Source organism: Triticum urartu, chromosome 6A (genome assembly GCF_056163025.1).
Source record: "Triticum urartu cultivar PI428250 chromosome 6A, HENAU_Tu73, whole genome shotgun sequence".
NCBI lineage: Eukaryota > Viridiplantae > Streptophyta > Magnoliopsida > Poales > Poaceae > Triticum > Triticum urartu.
The window spans coordinates 31,198,165-31,205,425 of NC_141878.1; positions in this window are offsets into that span (position 1 = coordinate 31,198,165).

The following is a 7,261-nucleotide window of genomic DNA, read 5'->3' on the forward strand; positions in this document are numbered from 1 at the left end:
TACCTCTTTATTATTCTCAATATACTTCATTAAATATTCTAATATACCCTAATACGAGTTTTGTTGAAAAAATATCACCTGCGATGTACTTTTTGTAATATACATTTTTCACGTACAAACACATCAGTATATATGTAAACATTTAAAAATATGTAGACTCACATGAATTTTTTCATGGAACTCATTTTTGGGTATCTAATAATTACTAATAAAGTATATTAAAAATAATAAAGTGGTATAAAAGATTCATCAATGTGGTATATGAGAAGCGGGAGTATGTACTCCCAGGAGTACAACCATTTTCCTATATATATATATATATATATATATATATATATATATATATATATATATATATATATATATATATATATAGTCATGTGATTTTCTTATGCTAAAGTAACAATCTATTCATAATGTCAAGTATGAATCAGAAACTTATTGAAAAACTAGCAAACTATAATCTCAGTTATTGAAACAATTGCAATTTATCATAACATCGGAAAGAGTCAATATATAGAGCTTTTCAGCAAGTTCACATACTCAACTATCATTTAGTCTTTAACAATTGCTAACACTCACATAATACTTATGGGTATGAAGTTTTAATCGGACACAGAGAAAGATAGATACTTATAGTTTTGCCTCCTAACCTTTTACGTCAAGGGTAAAGTCAACAATAATGCTTTATGAAAACCCATATCCAATTATATATATATATATATATATATATATATATATATATATCAGGATCTTTCCAACACATAGTGCTTGCCAAAGGATAAAGTTTAAAAAGGAAAGGTGAAGATCACCGTGACTCTTGTATAAGGTATAAGACAAAAATAAAAGATAGATCCTTCGCAGAGGGAAGCAGAGGTTGTCATGTTCTTTTATGGTTTGATGCACAAAATCTTAATGCAAAAAAAGTCACATTATATTGCCACTTGTGATAGGGACCTTTATTATGCAGTCCGTCGTTTTTATTTCTTCCGTATCACAAGCTCGTATAGAGCTTATTTTCTCCACAGTAATAGATCATACACCTATTAAATCCATAGGTAGATATGCACTCTCATGGCAAAACTAGGTTTAAGGATATTTGGAAGCACAAGTAGTATGTCTACTTGGTGCAAAGAATTTGGCTAGCAAACGGGGGAAAGACAAGCTCAACATGTTGGATGATCCGTAAAAATATAATTTATTTCGGATATAAGAAAACATAACCCATTACATTGTCTTCCTTGTCCAACATCAACTTTTTAGCATGTCATATTTTAATGAGTGCTCACAATCATAAAAGATGTCTAAGATAGTATATTTATATGTGAAAACATCTCTTTCTTTATTAATTCCTATTAATTGCAACGATGACCAAAACTATGTTTGTCAACTCTCAACAACTTTTATTCATCATACTCTTTATATGTGAAGTCATTACTCTCCATAAGATCAATATGATCTCTTTATTTCTTTTTATTCTTTCTTTTTTTTCTTTTTTTTCTCTCAAGATCATAGCAAGATAACCAAGCCCTGGACTCAAGACTAATCTTTATTATATATAGCTCACGGATTCGATTACATAGATAAGGATGAACACAAATCCTCAAAGCTAGATCATACTAAACTTTATTCTACTAGATTAAGATATAATCAAAAGGATCGAACAAAGAGAAACGGTAAAGATAGAACTGTGATGGTGATACTATACCGGGGCACCTCACCCAAGCTTGGCAGTTGCCAAAGGGAGTGCCCATACCCATGTATTTATGTCTCTTTCTTCGGGGGTGGTGATGTGATATTCTTGGCGATGATGCCCCTTAGGATAAGATTTTCTTCCTCGAGCTTATTGACTTGCTGCTTGAGATCCATTATTTCCCTACGGAGCTTACCCGTGACGGCTAAAGCTCTTTTTACCCATGGATGTTGCATAGTTGCGGGAGGAGAAGTAACACTCTTTTTCATATTGAGTTGGGAATTGTTGAGCTCTGAAGTTCCTCCATCGTGAATCTGGCTAGGAGGCGAGAGGTAACTTCTTAATCCTCGTCCATGGCATCTATCCTTTTCAAGTCAGCCTCCATCCCTTCCTCCATTGATGGCCCAAAGTGGTCAGCATCACTGTTTGTTCCTGGCCCCGGTGTCGGATGAGACACCCGACTCTCTCTGACTGACTCTTGAGAAGACATCATGCTCTAAATATGCTGCAGAAATAGCTCGAAACAAAAACAAAGGATTGTGTCATGGTACGATGGTCAAAACCTTCAGGAGATTATATAATGCTTTTTTGCCGACCAAAAGAAGTATCTTACAAGAAAACGAAGTACGGAGGGCACACGAGATGCCCATGGGGGTAGGGCGCGCCCTCCACCCTCGTAAATGCCTCGTGTCCCTTTCGGACTACTTCTTCTATATCTATATCTATATCTATACTTAATATTAAAAAGGCGGAGGCTTTCATAGTTCTTCATACGTCATTATTCATAACCATTGATTTTATGTTAATCACAACAGATCGATGTGTGAGATTTAACTCTTTGGAATCAACCCGAACAGGCACGATCAGCTAGGAGAGATCGATTCTTTTCAAAAAAAAAAAAAGCTAGGAGAGATCGATCCCAAAAAAGATTGCCCACCTGCGTTGTTCGCCTTTTTTTACGTCAATGATGCGGATCCTCCCACGCACCTCTGTCGTTCGCCTTCCACTTTCGGCTTCGCGCGAATCCTCGCCCAGCTCACCTACGCCGGCGGGCTTCGAACAATTCCTCGCCTACCTCACTCATCAGATTGACAAAGGTCGGTGACTTTGACTTGGTCCGTCTCTGTGATTTCCTCTCGGCGCCCATGCTCCCCTCCCGTATGCAGCACCCACAATCGATTCAACCCCACCGCCGCCGTCAGGGATACGTCAGCCCAGAGAGGGGATCCCCTCCAATCTCTCTTCCCCTCTCTTCCGTGGCCGTCGCTCCTGTCGATGCCCTCCGGTTTGTTAGCGAGCCAGCTCAGGAGGCGCCCCATGAACCCAGCCCCGCCACCGAGCAACGAGAGACGGCGTCGAGCGAGTGGTCGGAAGGATCACAGGGATGCGCTCACAGGGACGAACTCCGGTTCCGGCGGCCAGAGCTGAGGCGCAAGCAGGAAGAAGATCATGTGTTGGGGATGCGGGCGCGTGTGGTGGGGCTGGGTTGCCAGCGGGCATGCTCGAGCTTGGTTGGCCTCTTGCGACCTTGCCTAATGGGGCTTCTCTTGGCTGGGTGGCACGCGATGAGGTAGAGTGAAAGTCAGGGCGCGGTGGAGAGAGAGAGAGAGAGACACCGAGAGAGGTTGGGCAGATGTGATGCATCTGACGGCGAGATGTAGTGGAGGAGGTGTGTGGCGCCGTAGATTAGCCCGTCCGCTTGGTCTGTGCTGTGAGGGCTAGAGTATAGAGGAGAGATTGAGGATTGAGAAGAGAGAGATAGTACACGGGTGAGAGAGAGAGAGAGAGAGAGAGAGAGATCAGTAGTTGGGGAGCACGCTACTGGATCTTCTACTGTTCCACGTCGGGGCACACCATATTTCTTTCAGGAGCTGCTTAAATTAGCCTAGGAAAAAGGTGTAGAAGGTATCTTATTTCGAACAGGAATGGCAGCAACCGGATGGAATATATTTTGAGTAGTACATATTGAATAACCTAAGTCCTGCGTCCTGACCACAGCAACCCCTGACATGATCAACATTTTCAAGAAGTCTTCTTCAGGTAGGACATTTACTATGCCACTCTTTCAAGGAAAATATAAAAACTTTGATGCCGAAAGGCTCAAACTATTTGTGTGACTTTGATCAAGCAATATCCGTTGTTTATCATGGGTTCGCTAATATGTTGATGAACTATGTTTGGCAAATAGTGTGAGGTTGTTAGTTGCCAGGGTAATACGTCTTCATACAGTCCATAGTAATATCATTCTCCAGTGATCTGATCTGACGCTACTTACTCAGCAAGTTCGTGATAATTTTTGTCTATCCATCAGCCCCAGTTCATGTCGATGACTCTATGTACATGTAGTGTAGGTGTGTATACATGTTCTGTTAGTCAACTCTTAATTCACTAAACCACTGACAGTTTTTTTAATTAGTGTGAGTGTGATTCCCCATTGTAACTAAGCAAAGGGATACGCGGAGGAATTGGCAGCCGAGGTAGCTCCAACTCGACATCGGATCTCCCGTTGGACAGAATCCGAGTAGGACAACTTTTGGTCGATGGTCGACGGCGGCTGCGTATAGGCAAGGTGAAGACGACGGAAGCTGCGCAGGAGTTGGTACAGCATGGCTAGCAGGACAGCTCGCATATGGGAACAACAGGCAAGAATTGCACACGAGGGAGAGCATAAGACTATTTGTTTTTTGAGGAATTGAGCAGGAGGAACAAGGGAGAGCAGTAACAATGGGGGAGAAGCGCTCCCTATCCCTATCCATCATGGTTGTCGCCTTGCCTTCTCAAAGGTGTTTCATTGTGTTCTTGCTAGTTTTAATTGTTTTGTTCCTCATGTTAAGTGCTATTCCAGCCCAAAGGCACGGCGTATTATCTTATACCCTTTATATATAAGATGTGTGGTTATCCATCTTCAAACTGCAACTCCAAGTTCCCTGTTGTCTACATGTGTTTCAGATATTTTTTATACGGCGGAGAAGCTTTGTGCAGGTGCTGACGACCAAGATTGCTGTTGTTTGTAGTGCACCCCGCTTTATGCGTTAGCTAATTTTTTGTTGGGCTTCTCACACCATGTTTTGCCTAGCTAAATCTTTGTGTATGTTCGTGCTGCAGGCTGTGATGACGAATGTGGTTTATGAGAAAGAGACATACGCGGGCGCTTTGTTTTCTTCTTTCAGGGTGCCTGCTACAAATACAACAACATACTCAGGTCCGGTATATATGTTTGTTCATAATAGCTACATATCAATCGCCTGACTTCCAAATATTGAGTCAGTCGATTTTGGTTGAAGGAAGAAACAAGCACGGGGAGGAAGAAACTCGTCGGAGGGGAAGAAGAAGGTCGATGGGCAGGCTACCCCAGTATCTATCTTAGGGTTTCGGGTGGGGGCGGTGGTAGACGGCGGCAGTGGGGGGGGGGGGGGTTGGGGTGGCAGTGTGGCTTCGCCGGAGAAAAGCTCGTGGGGGGGGGGGGGGGGGCTAGAGGGATGGCCCGGGGCGGCGGAAGCACGGCGGTGGGCGGCGGTTTAGGGGAGGGTGGGGCAGCCGGGCTGGCACGGGAGCGCCGCCGGCCGCGGGTGGCGGAGGTCGGCGGCTAGGCTGGTGGTACGTGCGGCGGTCACAGGGAAGAAGATGAACAGTAGATCGAGCTGAAGGTTGAGGAAATCAATCTGACCGTTCATTTCGAATCTAACGGTTGAAAACAGATCGACTGACCCAAATCAAATATTCAGTCAACTTGCCCCTACCCAATCCCATGTTTGTTTCTTTGTCCACCGATTAAACTACGACTTATTTTAGTAGGGTAATATAATATTTTGTGGTAACTGTCCAGGCGTTGAGAAAAAAATGGATGAAGTGCATTGAGTTGCAAAACCAATGTCCTATACAGCAAATAATAGAAATTCTAATAAAGCATTAGTTCAATTAAAACATTAACAATTCCTTTGGGGATTCTTCGGATCCAAATCCGAAATAGTCCACTTGGTTAACACAAATGGATTATTGAAATGGGTACGCAAAAAAGAGAGTAAAGATCATCATCTTGGGATTGATTATGCATTGTGATCAAATAGACACCGCGGCTATCGTCATCGAGGGCGGAAATGAGGATTGGCGATACGAATGGGATGCCATGTTCAAATAGAGAACACGGAGTTGCGCGCGGAAAGGGTTGCCCTTGAGCCATTAAGCCATGCTTATTAGGCTAGGGGTATGTTTTTTTTTCTCCCGTTGCAACACACGGGCTTTCTTACTAGTATTTTCCTATTTTCTTAAATATTCCAAAACGGAGAAAAATTGCTATTAGAACTGTTTTGGAGTCGGTTTACTTACCGTATCACATACCTATTCCTCTTTTGAGTCTAAAACGTTCTGGAAAGTGTCCCTTATGTACTCCTCCGGGGTTACGGTGTCAATAACATTGGTTTCAACATTTATGGAATTACCTAAGATATAATATTTGATTCTTTGACCATTCACCACCTTCGGATTTGTGCTTTCGAAGTTGTTGATTTTTATGGCACCGGAACAAAAGACTTCCTCGATAACGTAAGGACCTTCCCATTTAGAGAGAAGTTTTCCTGCAAAAAATCTTAAACGAGAGTTGTATAACAAACCATACTCACATACATTAAACTCATGCTTTGGTATCCTTTTGTCATGCCATCTTTTAACTTTGTCTTTAAACAGTTTGCCATTCTCATAGGCCTGGGTTCTCCACTCATCAAGTGAGCTAATGTCAAATAGTCTCTTCTCACCGCCAAGTTTGAAATCATAATTGAGCTCTTTAATGGCCCAATATGCCTTATGTTCTAGTTCGAGAGGTAAGTGACATGCTTTTCCATAAACCATTTTATACAGAGACATGCTCATAGGATTTTTATATGCAGTTCTATAGGCCCATAATGCATCATCAAGTTTCTTGGACCAATTCTTTCTAGATCTATTAACAGCCTTTTGCAAAATTAATTTAATCTGTCTATTACTCAGTTCTACTTGACCACTAGACTGTGGGTGGTATGGAGATGCAATTCTATGATTAACATCATACTTAGCAAGCATTTTATGAAAAGCATCATGAATAAAATGTGAACCACCATCAGTCATTAAGTATCTAGGGACTCCAAACCTCGGAAAAATAACTTCTTTAAGCATCTTAATAGAGGTGTTATGATCAGCACTACTAGTTGGAATAGCTTCTACCCACTTAGTAATGTAATCAACAACAACTAAAATATGTGTATACCCATTAGAGGAAGGAAACGGTCTCATATAATCAAAGCCCCAAACATCAAACGGTTCAATAACAAGTGAATAGTTCATAGGCATTTCTTGACGTCTACTAATATTACCAATTATTGGCCATTCATCACAAGACAAGACAAACTTACGGGCATCTTTGAAAAGAGTAGGTGTTGGGGAACGCAGTAATTTCAAAAATTTCCTACGCACACGCAAGATCATGGTGATGCATAGCAACGATAGGGAAGAGTGTCCACGTACCCTCGTAGACCGAAAGCGGAAGCGTTATGACAACGCGGTTGATGTAGTCATACGTCTTCACGAGCCGACCGA